Source organism: Podarcis melisellensis (assembly GCF_964234715.1).
Source record: "Podarcis melisellensis genome assembly, chromosome: 6".
In the NCBI taxonomy this organism is placed as follows: Eukaryota; Metazoa; Chordata; class Lepidosauria; order Squamata; family Lacertidae; genus Podarcis; species Podarcis melisellensis.
In genome coordinates this window covers 71,444,425-71,462,611 of record NC_138538.1, presented here as the reverse complement: position 1 = coordinate 71,462,611, position 18,187 = coordinate 71,444,425, and the positions used below count along the sequence as shown (strand labels likewise).

Below are 18,187 nucleotides of genomic sequence, written 5' to 3'. Positions count from 1 at the left end.
TGATCTTTTGAAGGATCTCAAGCAAAGTACCTGTGATGAAAATGTAATATTAGTTTCCAGGTAAAATGCATCTCACTTAAATGTATAGAAACTTCTATAATTTGGCAATGGTTTCAAGAGCAGGCAAGGAAAACCAGTGGAAAATATAGTGCAGGCAAGTCTCTTGTGTGTAAGACGGAAGAGATTCATACCAGGATCTCCTTTACTGTACATGGTTGGTATTACTTAACAAAAAAAAAGTATTATGCTTAAGCAAATGGAAACCACAACTGCACCCAGGGAGGGAAATGGTTTTTGCCTCCTCAAAACTGAGTTTCCTGATGCAGCCAATCCCAGTTGATCATCGAAGTTGTACTACAAAGCCTGGTCAATCAGCTGACGGTTGGTTGTGCAGGGCTCTCTTCAAGCAGTGACAATCGGCTGGTCATCAGCTGATAGCCAGGGCTTCAATACTGCAGAGGGCTTTGCAGATATGTTGATCAACTGATGGGCGGTTCCACCAAAACGCCTTTGGGCTCAGCCATGACTCTAACTATAAGGCAAGTGAGTGTGGCTTGGCCAAAATGGCCTCATAGACCCAATGAGGAGGCCTGGTGGATTTAATTAAATCCATGGGCTGGGAGGTCCGTCACCCCTGTTCCCGATGGCAATGCTTCATCAAAACTGTATAACATTTGGTGTTTCTTTTAGAAATGGCAGCAGTAAAGTGTTCTACCTGCTTATTCGATAGCATAAAAATCCATAATTCATACTCAATCCTGCAGTGGTTCTTGCACTTGAAAGCTTGAGGAATGTCAGACTAAGGTTCATTCTCTACTTTTCAACCATCTGTGGCCCAAAGAAAGAACTGCAGGGAGACTTGCTTTTTGCAGGTCTGAGCAATTAGGAAGCCTGCTCTCGTTGACTGCAGACCACCTGTGCTGTGCTCCCCTCAACCATCTCTGTCACATACAAAAAATATTCCTCCTATTTAGCTGAGAGACTATGACTTGCTGAGTTTTCAAACCAGGATTCTTATCCCAAGACTTCCTAGCCAAAGCCCAACATACTACACAACTGTACACTTTTATCTTGAGCTTTTAATCTAAAAGTGGGTGGTGCAGTATCAACAGTAAAGTTATTGTGCATTGCTGCTAGCCTCTACTTTGTACCAATCATTTTTTTTCTAAGTAGATGGGAAATGTGTGACCCTCCAGATGTTTCTGGACCACTCCCATCATCCCTTGCCATGGACCATGCTGGTTGAGACTGATGGGCGTCCCTCTTCTCAGTCTTTCTGCTTCTTATATACAGCTTTGCCACTCTCAATTTACCCATGGTTATTCCCCAACCTCAGTCCTATTCATATGGACTCACAGCAGACTCAACCTTTGTCTGTTCATTGGAATAAATGTTTTTCTAGAATGGTGACTTAACAGATATTGAGATCTGCCCCCAGCCCAGTCTTTTTATGGGGGAGGGACATTTCATGGGCTACACAACAAGGAGTGTCCATATTTGAATTTTTATATAACTACAGTTGTTCTCTACTTATGAAATGGCTACTTGATATTATTCAAATATTTGAATAAACATACCCAGTGAGTTGAGATGATATGCTGGTAGAGTGATGGATTTATTTCTTTAAGATGCTACACCCTATGGACAGGTCTTCAACAATCATTGCCTTTCTGATCAGTGTCAAACCTAGAGTAATTGTTCCTATTGTAACATCTCTTTTGTGCTGTGGTTTTAAAAAGAAGCAAAGACCCAGAGTTCTACAGAACATCACAACATAAAGCATGCATCATAGAGCAGGTATGCATCACTTTAGATACACTATTTGCAGGACCTGAATTATTGATTCCTCAACACTCCAAAGCTTTAAGATGTACAAAAGGGCCAACTAATGTTCAATTATATCTTTCGCATTTGCAAAATGCTGTGCTGAAGAAAATTGGAATAAAAGTAGAAACATTATATGCTTCTCTTTCTGTACTGGAATCATATTGCCATTGTGATTGTTCTTCAGATATTTAAGGTAGCTGCATTTATTAGTATTCCTACTGTATATCTTAAAACGGGTACAGACACAAATCATGTGTCTATATGTCTGTGAAACGCAACCCAGTGCAACTTGTTTATACCTTAAGTTTGTACCGCAGTACCAAATGCTACAATCTGATTTTCTCTCATTTCATTCTGACTGGAGTGTAAAAAGAATGACTGACAAAGTAGAGTGTGAGTTAACAAGATTAAACTGTATTTTACCTGAGTAAGGATCTGCCTGTCAACATAGTATATATACCACTCACTCGAAATGCCTTTCATCTACCTCTTTCACAAAGAAGCCAATTATATCATGTAAAAATAATGTATAAAATAGCATATCTACTTTCTAGGATGTAGAAAATGCAGGGAACACAGCTCAAAACTGTATAAGAAACGAGAATGGCATCAGAAAATAAGGTTCTGTGTGCATTTCTATTACCTCGGAGCCTCTTCAATTTGTCATCATTCTTTGCTGAATAGAGTTCACATCTTCTTGTTAATGTTCTTGAATGTGAAGGCTGAAAGTTGCTGGAAGATGTTGGCTACCAATAGAGTTGACAAAAGTGTAAAATTGTAGCAACAACTCTTAATAGCAGACAAGCAGAATTTCTTGTTTATGTATTTATTTTTGAGTAAGCCTGTGAGTGGGAATTCTCTCTCTTCTGCATGTAGCTTCAAATATGTTGGTTGACATGATTTAAGAGAAGAAGAACCAGGGCAATAAAGGATTGGAGCATCTGTCTTGCCCTGGACAAAGCATCAGGCCTGAGTGTTTCTCCTTAAGTCCACAGCTGGTTAGGTTCCATAACAAAGGTAAGATGCTTTTCTTCTTTTTTTTTTTACAACTCCTGTACAAACTTGCAGGGAGTTCTGGTTAATAATGAATGCAGTAGATGTCGCAAAACTTTCCATACAAAATTAAAAGGCAGTTTCTGATTTTAACTGGAACTGTGCCAGATAAGCTCAAACTACCACCACTAGAAGCAAACAAATTAAGCAACCTGCAGGCTAACATGATTTCTTCACAGTATGGAGCAGATGGCAAATGATTTAATTAGGGGTGAAAAAAGTGCTGGCTTTACATTTCAGTTTGCTTTAAGGTCTCGTTCTATGGAGCAGACTATGGATGGTGTGATGTCAAACTAATGCGTTTTTAGACCTTGGTGTTGAGTAAAAAGAAAATGGGAAGACATGTCTCTAAAAAATAAAAAATCTGCCCAAAGGAGCAATTATGTAGTTTAGTCTAGACTACTTGCCACCTTAGTAAGTTTTATAGAAGTTAGTTGACACCATGGTTTATAAGCCATCTGGATTCACAAGGATCTGCTGCTTCCACAGTTCTGTAAGAGTTCTTGGAGCAAAATTTTCAAAGCTATTGCACGTAAAATCTTATCTAGCTTTTCTTTTAGCAAAAAGAGCAAACCGGGGGGTTATCTTGCAAAGTTTCACATACCGAAGCACTTTGATTTGGGTGGATTGCATAAGCTGCTTTCATCATTCTACAAAGCGTATCTGAAAACCCCCTAATGCTAGACCTTCAGCCGTAGTGGCTGGGGATGTTCTTTTTTTTTAAAAAAATAATTTTTATTAAGGTTTTCCAAATTAAAACAAATAAAATCCAATTCATAAACTTTTTCCAATATCCAGGACTTCCCCTCCCCACCCCCTCTTGTGTTCCAAATCTTCCAAAAAAGCAATAATATTCAACAAATTCTTATTCCCAAAATACACTCATCATCAATAACTCAATTTATCCAAATTTCCATCCCCTAAGGTCGACCTATTCCCTTCCACGAGTTCCCCCCTTTCAAATATAGTACAGATGAAAATAGAATAGAAACAAACAATAATTTTACAACCTTTGGATTCCAAATTTCCCTCCCCTCTTTCCCTGTTGCGTTCCTCCTATCCCTCCACTTCTAATGTCTTCCTGATGAACCCACATTTCACTAAACCCACATCCCTCTGGTTCTTTACCGGTCTTTTTTTTTAAATTACAGATGTCCAATCATAGAAGGAGTCTATCAAAGGGGGCCCATTTCTTCTATCCAGATTTTTATATCCAGGAGTATAAACTCCAATTTTATATCCATAAGCTTGTCAAATCTGGATATCCCAAATGTTCCCACTCCAGTTCTGTCCAGTTCTTATTGTTTCCTTGTTCTTGTCAATCACTCTCCTCCTTTTTACTTCCCTGTTCCCTCACAGAAATGTTCTTTTTCCAAAGGCTTCTAGTGTCTCTACAGAGGCTTGTTATTCAGGAGCAAAACATTACATCATGTTCCTTTCATTTTTCAACAGATTAATCCATTGTTTCCAGTAAAGTGTAGGCCTCTGTAGACAAAATAATGTTCCATTTCTGCAGTTTCCCAGGAGATTAAAAGTTCTATCCAACTGTTCAAGTTTCCCGTCGAAAACACATGCAATGTCCCTCAGCTCCTCTAGGTGGATTACAATAACAAAGTTCCCTTCCAGATCACATCCGCCAGTCCAAATAACTTATAAATCCTTATTTGAAACAATTTATCTCCAATTTATAACAAATGTAACCGGCAAAGTCCTCATAACAAAGTCTCAATTTCATTCTTCCGTTTTGACAGCTCTTTGACAGCTGTCAAAACCTCCGTTATTCTTCTCCAGGCATTTTCACGAATCGCTCCAGGGATTCCGGGGGGGTTGCTTTTTAATACGAATTCCACTTTTCTCCTCCAGCTCAATCTTATAAATTTCCCTCGCGAAGTTGCTAGTTCGGCAAGATAAGGTTCCTCTCGATCTTAGTTATCCAGTCCTTTGTTTTGGCTCTTCTACAATTTGGGGGGGGGGCTGACTTCCTTTTTTCCACCTCCCCCGTTCGCTCCAAATTCTAAAAATTTATCCCTCTTTTTAGTCCATATTCCAATTACTCACGGGTTCTTCTTTTGGGTCCAAATTTTCAATAGAAGAAGTCAGCGCTCTCCGCCGGATGGCATGCGGCTGCGCTCGGCAGGGATAGCAGAGGACTCAAAGCACCACGCTCCTCCCCGGCACCCGATCCGTAGCCTTTAAAAAGGCTCCTTCACGAATCGAGAGGGCGCTGACGGTGCCAGCCGAGTCTCCATGTCCACGGCCTCCGTGGCCGTGGTTTTTAAGGGTCCCCGCATCGCCGGTGCGGTAGGACCCAGCCCCTGCCGAGCAGGCTCCCTCCGGAGCTCGGAGGGAGCCCGCCATTCGGCGATGGCGCCGACCCGGATGTGGATGTTCTAAGTTGGCGTCAGACTGCATCCAGAGGGCCAGAGCTCCTCTGCCATGTTCTAAAACTGTTTCTGACTTGTATTGTGGTCCCCTCTAACAGTGCTGACTATCGGTTGCAGGGTGCTGAATGCAGTGTTGCTATGGTACCACTCGGCATAAAAAACACACACCATACCTACAAATCCAGTGTTGCTACTTTATTCAGTGCAATCCAGAGAACCATGAAGATTCTCTTAGGCAGCTGGGTTTTTGTCTTAACAACACTGGAGAGTCACAAATTTAGACAATGTACAATATATACAAGTCAGCAAGGGTCCGTGTGTGCACTGGATGTAGGCTGTTTTACATTGCACAGCTCTATTTGTGCATGAGAGAGTACCATATGTTTCACCCTATAGGGCGCACCGGCCCATAGGATGCACCTAGTTTTTTTTGGGGGGGGGATAAAGAAAAAAAAATTATTTCCCCCCCGAGGCACGGGTCTGGGGTGGGGAAAGCCCGAGCTTCCCCCAACCCTGGCCCCCAGAACAGGCTGCTATCCGTAAGCCTGGGGAGCCCGGCGGGAGCTCTTGCCGGGCTCCCAAGGCTTGCGGAGAGCTGCCCGAAGCCCGGGGTGCGCTCTGCTACGCTCCCCGGATTTCGGGCTGCAGGCTGCTGTCCGCAAGCCTTGGGAGCCCGGCGGGAACTCCCGCGGGCTCCCAAGGCTTGCAAATAGCTTCCTGAAGCCTGGAGAGCGAGAGGGGTCGGTGCGCACCGACCCCTCTCGCTCTCCAGGCTTCAGCGAAAGCCTGCATTCGCCCCATAGGACACACACACATTTCCCCTTTATTTTTGGAGGACAGAAAGTGTGCACTTTCTGAGCAGCACACTTTCTGAGCAGCAAATCAATGAGGCGAAAAATACGGTAGGTTATTAGCAACTTGCTATAATGCTCTATATCTATAGAACCAGTACCAAAATAAAATAGGTTGATATAGGATTATCCATAGGTAAAAACAGATCCTTTAAAAAATAATTCATTACATCTGGTAATATAAAGTATGATAGTTTGATCCAGTTCAGGGGTGATTCCTAGTTATTGAGCAGAAAGCTAAGGTAAGTATAGTCCCAAAGAAGATCAGATAGCTCTGTGTCTTATGCTTTGAGGGGGTTACCAGACTTATGGGTGATGATTAGCCATAGAGTAGCAAAATCTTTAATACAAACTTTGCCCCATTGTACTTTGTAATCGATTTGTAATTTTTTAGAAACTGCCATAATGTTCTCTATACTACATTGCCAGGTGCAATTGTGTTTTGTTTTTGCCTCTTTCTGATTCTGAGTTATGATTAAATTTGCACCCACTATAACAGAATTAACCATCAGTTTTGGATGGAGATCATTGGCATGATCAGGGAATGCAGATAGCAAACATAAAATGGGATCATCGGAAATATGTGTAATACTGTACCCATCTCTTGCAATATTTGCATCCATAGAGAGCAAATCGAACATGATGATCCATGTGTTGTTGATGAAATGCCAAACTAGGTAGTTTCTGATGCAGTTTATCGTGTGTGTGTGTGTGTGTGTGTGTGAGAGAGAGAGAGAGAGAGAGAGAGAGAGAGAGAGAGAGAGAGAAAGGAGATACCTGATGAAAGAGTTGCTGAAAGGCTGCAACCACACAACCTTGCCTGTTATGCTCAAGTTCAAGCCCCTGAGAGTTCGTTGTTGCCGGGGGTGAATGAGAAGTCGTACCTGTAGATTTATCCATCTGTTTCAAACAGAAAAGAGCCACAGTGCAATTATAGAGTACATACATTGAATGCAGGAGGTCACAGGTTCAAACCCTGACGTATCTGGGTTGCTATAGGACTCGTTTATCAAGCTACAAAGAGATGCTGCTCAGTGTAGACCACAAGTGGGGAACCTGTGGCCCTCCGGATGTTGATAGACTCCAGCTCCCATCAGCACCTGCCAGCAAAACCAATGGCCAGGGATGATGGGGTGGTTCAGTGATTGGCTCATCCCGCTCAGTATTGCCTACTGTAAGAGATTTTTCAGTAAATAGATAGTCGGGTTCTTCCAAGAACAAAAAAGAAGGAGGCTGGTAAAAGCACACCATTGCCCTGAAACTAGCAGTGAGCAAGTAGTCAGACAAAAATCACAAGGGGGAGGCTGCATATAAATTTTAAAGGGCTTTAATGTGATTTAAATACCATGATGAAGTTGCATTCAGCAACAGTCTGGTCACCAAGTACAGCGTAAAATTATTCTCCACGGAGACGCAGTCCTACAAACTACTTTACCATCAGCCATCTGGCCCAGATTTAATAAGCGCAGTTCAGTGAGTGATATGTAACCCAGGGGGGTGTACTAAATTTGCCTAAACATAAGCATATAATCAGCTCATAATAAAAACCTGGACGCATCTCCAATTTTATATTGTGTTGGGAGTGTTCTTCAAAACCCAAAAAACCATTGCTTGCTTGTCAGTAAAAACCACTGTTTTCTCATTCTTCTATTGAAGTAAGACACCTTCCGACAGAGAAAGGGAACCTCTGGGTTCTCCTATAGGGTTTCCTTGCTGTTGACTAGAGGAAATTTCTGGCCTTGCAAGCAAAAGGAATATAAAACTCAAGTCTCTGGTCTTGCATGGATTTCAGTTCTGGAAGTTGATAGATGGGGAACATCTTTCAGCCTGTGGGTCAGAGATGCACAAGGTTACCCTTTTGAGGGCCACAGGCAAAGTGGGTGGGTTAAAATTTTAAATCCTCTCCTTTGATGCAAATAATGGACATGCTTGTTTTGTGGTGTTTTATTTTCCCCTGTCCTTCAGTCCTCTTTTTTTTTCTAGTGTGGTGATTGCACCCTCTTTACCTTTGTGAGCCTTGCCAAGTGTGGCTGTGTGGATGTTGACGTCACTCTTGCTGCCTTTCTGTTGTCATCTGTCACAAAGATGGTTCTTGGCCTGCGTCAGCTTCGGAAACGATGCTTCACAGCAGTAGGTTGTCCCAAAGAGAGATGCTATTCTTAGTGCATGTCTCCCTAGCGCAGGAAATTCCTCCTGAGAGATGCACAGTATGCAGAATTCCAGCATAGTCATGCTGTTGCATTTGGCCTGCATTTCCGTGTTGCTTGCAGTCCTAACAGCTTGAATTGAAATCCTTGAAGGGCATCATTTGCTGAATTTTTTCTCAAAACTGATCTAGTTGTTCCCGCACTTTGGAGTCTTTGAAACACCCGTGAAACTTCTCCAGAGAATTCACACACTCAGTAAGAATAGCACTGTCTGCTGTTGATTCTGGTTTCTGCTTAGCCAGAGGATGCAAGTATATTATGCACCCCGCCCCTCAACCTGACTCCAACACACTCAGGAGCAGCTGGCTTTTCCCTTGCACTTTTAGAGTGAGGTCTGAAAGATGGCCAGTGATACTAACTATGTAAGCAAGGTTACAGGGCCAATTGTGATTACTAAGTTGAGGTGCAGACCAGGTCTTTTCCATGGTCTCTAGCTACCTACTTGGGAATTGGCAGGCAGATAGGACCAGCGAGGCAGCAGAAGTTGAAAAATGCCTGCCACTGGTAGTATGATCTAATTGATGGAGGCTCATTGATTTGCTGCCCTTCATCAGTAATGGTTCCAGGGAGACTTACAATAGCCGCACAAAAAGTGGACTACAGCTTCCATCATCCCTGACCACTGACCATGTTAACTCAGGCTTTGGGGAGTTCAGAGTCCCAACAACATCTTGAAGGTCACAGGTTCTCCATTTCTGGTCTAGAACCTTAAGAGAGGCCAGTCTCAGAATTGGAGAGCCATTGTTATGAACCTTCTGAGCAAAAGGAACATATTTGAAACTACTTGGGAGTTTTGTTTCTTTGCCCTGGAAGTAGGTTTAACACTTTCTGTAACATGAAAACTGCATTTTGGGAATTAATTTTCAAGACATGAGGATACCACCTCAAGTGGATCATATTCCAGTAAGCAATGCCAAACACAACAAATATTTCCTATCCTAATTTTATCACAATCGCCAACAGTATATCCTTTGTTTTAACACGGCTTTGGATTTTCCCTCTTAAAATTAATAATTAGAAATCTGATGTGTTGCTACAAAGTTAACACAACGTTCAAAATAAACTGCAGCTCTTGTTAGGCATCTGTTGACATTTTAAAAATAAATTAGGATAAATAAGAAGAGGTGATGGAGGAATTAAAGTTCCCTTTGTTTCAGTTCCATGGAAATGAAATCTGATAGCTTGATAACAGACTTGGGCTGAATAAGCCGCTGTGTATTAAGTTACTCAAGGACTGGGAGCAACAGCTGACCAACTGCAGTTCATTTACTGTTTGCTGTGAGGAGCCTTACTGGAAATTTATGGAGCAGATGGTCAAGCAATATTCATGGCCTTATGTGCCCGAGTTGTTTTAAAACCCAGATAGGAGCCTAAGGGAGGTATTCAACATCATGCTAATTTAAAGTCGCTTAGTGGTGTTCTAGTTGCAGCTAGTAGAATGTCTTGCGCAAGAGGAGGTGCAGAAAACCGCCATGGTTCTTGTCACTGGTTGTGCAACAGGTTGCTGCTGTGGTCCTGAAGCTTCCACCAGTGTTATTGTCATGCAGCATTTTGTATTGCACAACCTTTTATTTTTGTGCTTACACTAGTGCAACAGGCTTTGCCCTGGAGGCTGGATAAGGTTGAATCTCAGCCTGAGTCTCCTTGACATCTTTAGATATTTCTCGGGTAGTGATGAAGTATACATTAAACCTAAGCCACGGTGTTCCTGGATTAATGTATATTTCATTTTGATCACATTAAAACACTTTTCTAGTGTTTCAAGTTATCCATTTGATTAAACTAAATAAAGAATTTGGAGGAACTGTTTGCTCCCGATATGCCAACAATCAAATAAAATTTTGTAATAAATGATAAAAATACAAATAACGAGCTGTTTTCTTTCCTTCTCTGCCTTCTCCGCCTGCTGCTGGGAGCTCTGCTTAAGAAGGCTGAAGCCAGCTGGTTCTCGTCAGCGCCTTCTCCTCAGAGTCTTTGAAGCTGCAGGAGAAGTCACTCCCCCTTCTCCCCCTTAAGGCTGCTGTTCAGCAGGTGAAGTTGATTTCTGTCCCAAGGTGCCCCTTCACCTGCCAGATGGGTGCCAGCTTTCGGGGAACACAAGAGTGGAAGTGTTGGATCAACTGGGGGAAGGGGAGGCATGGATATGTGAGGCACCTTCCCAAGAGAGTTTAATGAAGTCCATGAAATTGGCTGTAGACCCCAAATCTCATGTTCTTTGGCGATCACTCATAGCCAAGTAAGGATTGTCTTCCATGAACACGGTCTTAACAGTGAGTCCATAAGTGACTGTGGAGGCCAATTCTGGATCCACACGTCCTTCCACAGTGGGGACATAGGTTTCCGTGCAGGAGTTGATCATGGTGAGGGTTTGCCAAACATGCCTTCCTCTTAGCTCATTTCTCCCTTTCATCATGAGTTTGAGTGTCTTCAAAGTCCATGACACCTTTGGTAAAGGCTGTTCTCCAACTGAAGCGCTTGCAGGCCAGTGTTTTTCAGTTTGTTGGGACCAGCCTTACGCTTTCCATTTTTAAGTTGCTTTGGAAGATAATCAGGCATAGCCCAGGCCTGTGAAGCTGCTTTTCAGGTGCTTGGAGGGGGTGCTGCGAGGCATCTGGGCATTAGCAATGCTAGCCAAGCCCTGGCTCTGTGGCCCACCTAAACCGAGGGATTTCTGTTTCCCGTGCAGCTGGCAGAGCCCCTCTTCGCTGGACATGGGACTGCCACATGCCCTGGCCTCCACAGGAGAGTCATAGTCCCTCTCTGCGTCTCTATTCCTTTTTGGCCACTATCAAACGAGGGTGATGGCAACTGCCCTAATGATCCTAAGCTGAATAGCTGCCCAGCCCAGCTTCAGGTCCCCCACCAAGTGCCCCCCCCAGAACCCACCGCTCTCAACCGACTCAGCTATATCCTCCCCAACATTCACACTCCCTTTCCAAGCCTCCTCCAGTCTACTCTCTCTCCACCAGAATTCCACTCACTCTCTTCCCCGCTCCCTCCCTGCTTGACATTCCCTTAGTAACTCTAATAGCATTACCTCAGTTACCCTATTACATACAATATTTCTTACAGATTTGTGGGGGGACTGCACCAAACCCTGTGAAGGGAAAGGACTTGGTATTCTCCTGGCAGACGTGGGGAATGGATGCGCAGTGCACTTGCCCTGACATTGCTCCCAAATAAAGCTTGGCCCACCCACTTCAAAGACGAAAGCACCTCATTTGCGCTCTCATGCAGGAAGGTTCTCCCATTCTCCGTTTACGCTCAAGTTGTATTCTCCCCGCCCCATGAAAATCTTTCCTTCCTCTGAAATAGGTAAGAGGAAGGGAAATTTCTTGATTTACAAAAATACGTGCATTGTCTATTTTTTCAAGTTGTGTTTGGTAGCCCATTCACATGTTCAGGGATTCTTCCCTCAAAGCAACCCATAGCATAGAGTTCTGCCATGCTTCAAGGATACCGTCTTCCTTCCTGGATCTCCATTGTGCTCCTGCAGAAGCGCTCTGTAAAAAGAACAGGTAATTGATGATGATGGGCGGGGTACAAATAATAAATGTTCTACAAGTGAGACCAATGCCAACACACCCTTCAGTGATGTCATGTGGAAGAACAACAGCAAGGAGAGTTGAGCAAGACCCAGAACATGCATGTAAATAAATGTAACCCATGTTCATGGCCTTTATACCAACCTAAAAAAAGAAGTAGTAAAGGACCCCTGAAAGTTAAGTCCAGTCACAGACGACTCTGGGGTTGCGGTGCTCATCTCGCTTTACAGGCTGAGCGAGCCGGCGTTTGCAGTTTTTCCGGGTCATGTGGCCAGCATGACTAAGCCGCTTCTGGTGCAATGGAGCACCGAAACCAGAGCAGCACACAGAAATACTGTTTACCTTCCCGCTGGAGTGGTATCTATTTATCTACTTGCACTTTTTCGTGTGCTTTCGAACTGCTAGGTTGGCAGGAGCAGGGACCGAGCAATGGGAGCTCACCCCGTCGCGGGGATTCGAACTGCCGACCTGATCGGTAAGCTCAAGAGGCTCAGTGGTTTAGACCGCAGCGCCACCCATGTCCCAACCTACAGCTACTCATAAAGTCTTGCCACTAAAAAACGACGGGTAGCTGTTCTACCTACCTACAGCTACCCATAAAAGTTTTTCAGGTGTAATTTTTCATCATCATTAGAATTTATTACCTGCACTTCACCCTAAGGTCCCAGAGTGGGTTACAACTTTTTTATTAAAAAAAACCCAGCAATAGTTAAGTGATATATGTTAAAACCCTGTCCACTCCAAATATGCTGGTCCATTGCCTTGAGGTGGTAGTGGACTGAATGTGGGCCAACAAACTGAAGCTGAATGCAGGCAAGACAGGTGCTGTGCATTTGGGGGTTTTGGATCTGGGAAATGAGCTGGTTGCACTGCCTGAAGGAGCCAGTGTGTAGTTTGGGGGTACTCAGAGATTCAGCACTGCCACTTGAGGCCTGGATGGCCTCCATGGTTAGAGTTAGGGTTTTGCCAGCTATGAGCCTTCTTGGACGGAGAAAGTTTGGCTATTCAAGCACTGGAAATCTCCCACCTGCTCTGCTCATTACACTGCCCTTGAAGACTGGACGCTACAACTCTTGGCGAGCAGGATACCAACTAGTGCTACAGGTGGAGTGCCTATTACATCTGTTTTTAAAAACCTGCACTCTCAGCCAGTTTGTTTACAGACCCAATTCAATGAGATTTTTTAGATATACAAAGCCCTAAATGACTTGTGCCCCCAAAATATCTGGAGGAGTGGCTTCTGCCACATTAACCTGCCCAGATGTTGAGATCTGAGGGCAGGGACTGCTCTTGGTGCTGCTGCCTAACAAAAATTGAGTGGTGGGAGCACAAGAGAAGGTTGTCATGGTGTTAGTCCCTAGCCAGAGATGAACCTTGTATGTTGTTTTGTCAGCAGGCCAAGGCATACCTCTTTTAGCCAGGTCTTTGGAAAGGGAACGGATAAGATTAGTGCTATCTCCTTTCCTTTAGATGTCTTGAGATTACTATGTAACACTTTCACAGTGTTACTGTGGTTTTATTCAGTGTGTTTTACCTTACTGATTTTGATGTACCCTGCCCTGGGACAGTAGGTGAAGGCTGAATAATAAACACAGACAAATCCAGCTCTCTATCTTTCCTTGAAATCTGTAACACAAGTTAAAATTTTAAGTAGATAACCGTCCTAAACTTTGTCGCTTGAATTTGACTGATTCCTTATCATGCACTGATATGACACAAATCTCCTAACAACGATGAATAAGTTTTTTTATTTCTTGCATGTAGTTTATTAGTGATGGATAGCATATGAGATAAAGGTCATTGTACTTTCTGTAGTTTTGGATTCCTAGGCTAATTTCCTTCTCAAGAAGGTCTGAGTAAAAACAAACAAAAACCAGAGTTGCCAATTGTTTCAGGGTGGGGGGGAACCATCTTTGTTTGTTCTATCCTGTTTGTTAATTTCTGTGGGGTAATCTATGCAAAGAAGCATTCTGTCCTAGATTCTCATCCTCTGCTGGACACCAGCTGTCGAGCGTACTAAAGATGAACTTGAATCCCTGCAATTGAAGGCTCAGAGGCTAGAGTAAGCAGTTTAAGACAGTATTATGCAGTCCACGGCCACATGGTGGAATGTTGTTAGAATCTGATCCCTTTACCAATCCTCGGAGCCAAGAGAAGAGAGGACTGGCATTTTCCACAAGTAAGAGAAAAGTGACTACTAACTGAGAGTCTGCCTGCTCAAGGAATTGCTGCCTCCTTTTGTAAATAAGAGTTGAGATTGTGCAGCTGTGTGCGGGCATTGTTTTCCATTAAATATCTAACCCCCCAAGAAACCATTCTTTATCAACTTGCAGTCATTGTATAGATCACACAGATGTATGGCTATAGGTTTCACGTTGATCCTTAATGCCAAACACTGAAAGTCTTCACTAACCTGCATATGATCGGGGGCTTACTGAGGCAGCAGTTAACGTCTTGTGCCCTAAGCATGACTGAATACTGGGGGAGAGATTTCAGGGGGCAACAAGTCACCCCTTCACAGGAACAAAGCAGCCTTGCACAGCAAGGCTTGGCTTCATGGTGAAAATGAGGCGAGCCACGGTGTTGCTCCAGCAAATGTCAGCAACTATAGGAATCAGACCTTAGGAAGTAGATGTGGCTCTTTTTCCAGCTAGGGTAGTGTAGAGTGTCATAACCATCCAACAGATTACTTGATTAGGACTTGCAAAGGAATAAAACTTCCAAGAAATGATTGGGAGGCAAAATTACAATGTTTTGGACTTTTTAGTTTCGGGGGAGGGAGATGAGTTTGGGCGGGGGAAGAGGTGATGTGATAGCAGTGCGTGGTGTGAAGAAAGTGGAGACAAAAGGAAGGACTTCTTTGATGAAGACTAGGGCTGCCATGTGTCGGGCAAGTCAATAGGAGAATCACTTTTTTGGCGTTTGTCTAAAACAAACAACAATGTTGTGGTCTTTCGGAGTTAATGTTTGGAATTTGCTCCTGCAAGATGTAAGTGAAATATGGAGTTAATGTTTGGAATGTGCTCCCGCAAGATGTAAGACAGACTCCCGCAAGAAGTACGCAACAACTACCAGACTTTTAGAAGACATCTGAAGGCTGCCCTGTTTAGGGAAGCTTTTAATGTTTGATGTATTACAGTATTTTAATATTTTTTGGAAGCCGCCCAAAAGGGCGGGGTATAAAATTATTATTATTAGGGGGGGGGGCTGCCAACTTGGATGACTTTAAAAAGGGGTTGGACAAATTAATGGAGAATAAGAATGGCTTGCTAGTCATGATGGCTATGCATTCCCTTCAGGATCAAAGGTATCGTGCCCCTGAATAGACTTGCTAAAGAACAACAGAGGAGGGATATTGGGCACATGCCTTGTGGGATTTCTAGGGGCATCTGATGGTCAACTGTGGAAACAGGGCGGTGGACTGCATAGGCCTTGGGATCCATGCGCTCTTATTTTGTGCTCTTCCAAAGACCCCTCTTTGTGCTTGCTGCAGTAAGCGATCGTGTCTCTACTTGACAAACGTAACATGGGAAAAACCTCAGCTATTCGATTGCTTATCCTATTGCGAAAAGTAGCTTGCGACTTCAGCCCTTATTGTTTAACTGGGGGCTGATTGCTCGTGGTTTACGTCTGGGACAAGCTGAAAAAGTCTAGTTTGTGTTTTTCACCAGCAAACTGTCAGGCCGGGCAGAAGATCTTTGGTACTCTTGTCTATCAGACTCCAAGGCAATTGATGACATTACATTGGTTGTTCGTTTCAGATCTGCTGAGCCCCATGAAAATCAATAGTTTTCCATTATCAGGTCTGGCTGGGTCACTGGTCTGTCAATGAGCTGTTACAATTGGCGTACAAGGGTGAACCTGACCAGTCAATTGCTGCTGACAAGAGGAAAACATGCTGACAGCCAATAGAACAAGTCAGAACACAGATTTGCACTTCATCGAAAGAGGCTCAGAGCAAGGCCATTGTCGAGATGTAGGGCACACAGAGTTTCTGCTCTAGGAGAGACTGTGGTGTAACCTTTCTAGGGAATAAAATCCTCGTCTGATGCAAGCTATGCATAGGTGAGCTAAGATTCAAATAGAGACATTTGCTAGCAAGTGAACCCACAGGCCATAGGCCCATGAGGTCTGACATCTCAATTTTTGCCCCACTCTTTAACACGCTCTTCCAAGCTTCTCAGCTACCATTTAAAAAATGTTGAGAGATCATCCCAATATTAGGATATTAATTATTTTCAACCTTTTATTAGCTCCTTTCAAGTATTAAATCCTGGGCTTTTCACATTATTTATGCCTTTGGTTCTGTTTGATTCTTCCAGAATTCAACGTTCAGTTGTGTTCTCTCATGAAACAGGGAAAGGAGGGGAGGGGAAAAGCACACACAACTCCCTAGTCATCACTGGAAGTCAAATTAGCTGGGGTGGAGATCGGACTCCTCCAAAAATCTTGTGGATTTTAATTTTTTTCCTGTGGTAAAGAGGGAAAAGCAGAGCTGAGTGAAGCCGCCTTGCTTGGGAATAATAATAATAATGAGATGAAAAGTTGCCGTTTGACTTGCAGCATTTGGTAGCTCGAAACCCCTATCAGATCCCTCATAGCATTAATTAAAAAGAACTTATTTTTTTAAATAAAATGATGCACGGTTTAGACGCCCCCTCCACCTCCCCCATATCTATCCTCCGCCTCCTCTTCTCCCATGTGAGTCTGTGGGCTGAAGGGAATTCAGGTTAATATGTTGACACACTTAACAATGTAGGGTCATGTTGCACCGCATGCTTCACTGGTTTGCTTGAGCGCCGCCTCTGACAGGTTCCTAATCAGCCACTGCCCTAAAGGCAGAGGCAAAAGAGAGGGATTTTAATTACTGCTCTAGCCCAGGCTTTGCCAGCATTAAATTGAGACATAATTAGGCCTCCGAATTTTAATAATTGTCCTAGCTAATTGGGCAGACAAGTGCGTTTCAGCAGCATGGCGTGATTAGATAATTAGTATTTCCAAATGACAAAATTGGGCTCTTGATTACAAAGTTGAGAGAAATGAGTTAGGGGGCGGGTAACTGGGAAGGAGTGGAGGGATGGAAAAAGAGAGAGAGGACAAGGTAGCTCAGGAAAGCGGCTCTTTACGAGTCTATTAGGAGAGAGTTTAACGGTACAGGTAATTTGGTAGCCATTCAGAGATGTCGGAGAGCTCACTTGAGAGAGATGTGAGCGTTTGGGCTGCAGAGGGCAGCAGGCCGAGGAAAGCCGGCTTTGAAACTCTGCAATGATATCATTATTTGGGGCCTTCGTGTGTTCGCTGGTGGTGGTTCACTAGGGCCTTTCCTGCAGGTGGTGCGTGAACTTCAGAAGGAGCACGTCATGGGCCTCTTTCTTCAGCAGTCTTAACTCACCAAACTTCCTACGCAGCCTGCTGTGGCATGGAGGAGGGTGGCGAGAGGTCCTGCAGAGCAATGGCCTGGCCAGGTAGCACAGCTGCCTTGGGACATTGAAAGGTCAAGGATCTCATGATACCTTCAGCAGAGAGTACCTCACAGCAGCTGCAAGTAGTTCACAAGTGAGGCCTGCAGCAAAACCTTATAGTCTGGAGTGGTCCCAGACCCTCCAAGTGTCCAGGGACGTCCCTGAATTAGAGAAGCCGTTCCTGTTTCTGATTTGACCCTATTTTCCTTGGGATGTCCCTATTTTCACTGGAGAAACATTGGAGGGTATGTGATCCTGTGCAGGATTCCAGCTTTTCCAGAATTCTGCATTCTATCCCTCTTTATGGTCGTCTCTCCTAGGACCTCACTAGTCAGTATTCTATGGACACTGAGCCATCCTGGTTTCCTCTCAGGATTTCCCTCTATTTTTTCAACCTGCAAACCTTGGGGTCCCCTCAATGCCTGCTGTTAGCACCTTCCTATAAGTTATAGTCTACCCTTTCATCCAAGTCTTAAGGTGACATACAGAGTTCTCCGTTGCCCCATGTCTCACAACAACCCTGTAAGGTAGGCTAAGCTGAGAGACGGTAAGTGGCCCAAGTTTGCTAAGTGAGTCTCTAAGTCCTAGTCTGGCACTTTAACCGTGACACTGGTTAAATAACATTTAATAACATTTCTGCAGGACCTCTGCAAACTGTGGTTGAAGACATATCCATTAGAAAGCCATAGGTATCTTCTGACATAGCTAATGATATGGACCTGCTAACCCTCCCTCCGTAAAAAAAAAAGTGTAGAAAATATCAGTAGACCCTGTGAAACAAAAAACATATTCTCCCTCTCTCCCGCCCCCAACGTAGCAGATGACAATGATTGTACACTCCAAGGGTTATCACAACAT

The 18,187-nt window shown here is 43.8% G+C and overlaps 1 protein-coding gene across 2 annotated transcripts in view; it reads left to right on the top strand.

Annotated features, from left to right (window-relative positions):
- ZNF644 (zinc finger protein 644) overlaps positions 1-9,202 on the top strand; it is a 67,427-nt gene extending 58,225 nt beyond the window's left edge. The window contains exons 9-12 of one of the 2 annotated variants that reach the window (XR_014169117.1): positions 14-60; positions 1,629-1,797; positions 2,704-2,844; positions 8,131-9,202. The gene's annotated coding sequence lies outside the window, so the exon portion shown is untranslated. Of the gene's footprint in view, positions 1-13; positions 1,247-1,628; positions 1,798-2,703; positions 2,845-8,130 lie in introns of those variants that run through there. The other variant, XR_014169118.1, reaches the window with a different exon arrangement.
- The last annotated feature ends 8,985 nt before the right edge of the window (positions 9,203-18,187 follow it).